Raw genomic sequence first — 1,452 nt, 5'->3', positions numbered from 1 at the left:
TGGCTCCCGCTCCTCAGCTAAAAATATCTGGGGGGGGCCGTTATACCCCAAGTTTTTCCTCTCCAGGGCTGCTCCGTGGTTCTCGGCTTGATTTGATTTGTCTCCCACGGAAATGAAAGCCGCTGGACCTGCGCACCCCCTTCTTTTATTAGAGTGAAGTTTTAATAGATAGTGACTATTAATGCCGCCCCCCCCCCGCCCCCGTCCCCCTGGAACCCAAGATCCTTGTCAACTCCAGTTCCAAACCTGCAGACGGCCCAAATCCTGGCCGGCGCGCTTGGTGGGCCGCGTCCTGGCGCCCAACTCCTGTGCCTTCGTTAGGACGGGGTCAGAGGGCTACTTAGATTTGTGGGGGGAGGGTGTTAAGATTTTCTGGCCTGTCGAGGGTCCCGGCGGGGCTGCGCGCAGGGCGCCCCCAAGGTTCTACTCTCTGGACGTCGGCCGCGGGGACGTTCCCGGCGCCGAACCCGAGGCGCGGGCGACACTGGGTTTTCGCCCCTGGCGGGCCGGGCGTCCAAGCTTCTTGCCCCCGATCGGGGGGCGCTGGGTCGCGCGGGCCGGCGGGTTGGATGCTCCCGCGGGCGTGTTGGCGACAGCTGCGCCAGATCGATCCCCGCGCCCGCCCGGACTCGGTTGCCCCCGCCGCGGCGCGCGGCTCCATGGAGTCCTGGCCGCTCCCGGGCCGCGCCGCCCGCCGCGCGATCGGCAAACACGGCGCTTGTTTGCGCGGGGCGCTGGGGCGGGGTGTGTGTCCGGGTGCCTCGGGTTCCGCTCCCCTCCCCCAGCGGCGGGGCCTCCCCGGGACACAGCGGAAGGAATTCCGTGCGCCCCACTACTCGGGCATGGGTGGTCGTGGTCAGGCCCGGAGGGCGCGGGGGCTGGTCTGCCCAGCTCAGGCCCGCACCGCGCTGTCGGCGCCTCAGTTTCCCCATCCGGAGGGAGACACGCAGGGATGGGGGACCCCAGCGCGCCCAGGGTTTGCTTGCTCTCCTCCCGCCCCTTCCGCCCGCTTTCGCCTCTCCTGCGCCCTGCGGGTCCAGCGTGGGTCCGGAGCTGGGCTGGGGGCTGGAGCCTCAGACGGCGAGATTGTAAATATGGCGAGGCCCAGCTGCAGGCGCAGCCAGAGGGGTTGGGGACACGAATGCGCCCCCTACCTCAGGCCCGAAACGCTTCTGTCTTGGCCTTTGCCGAGACCACCGCCGCCCCCACGGACGGAGCGCGGAAACTAGGAGTCTGTCCGGAAGTTTGCAGTCGGGGAAACTGAGGCCAGGCCAGGCAGGGCACGGATGCCGCCTCCTGGAGAGTGGCGGAGAAGGACAGGGCGCGCTGGGGAGCTCGATGTCGCCCGACTGGCCCCCTCGCCGCCCGCGACTGTCGCGGCACCGCAGGCCGCGGACGTCCCGCGCGCATCGAAACCCGCGTCTGGCGCTGCGCCCCGGAGCCCCAAGCACC

Source organism: Pteropus alecto, unplaced genomic scaffold, assembly GCF_000325575.1.
Source record: "Pteropus alecto unplaced genomic scaffold, ASM32557v1 scaffold30, whole genome shotgun sequence".
In the NCBI taxonomy this organism is placed as follows: Eukaryota; Metazoa; Chordata; class Mammalia; order Chiroptera; family Pteropodidae; genus Pteropus; species Pteropus alecto.
This window is presented reverse-complemented; position numbering follows the sequence as displayed.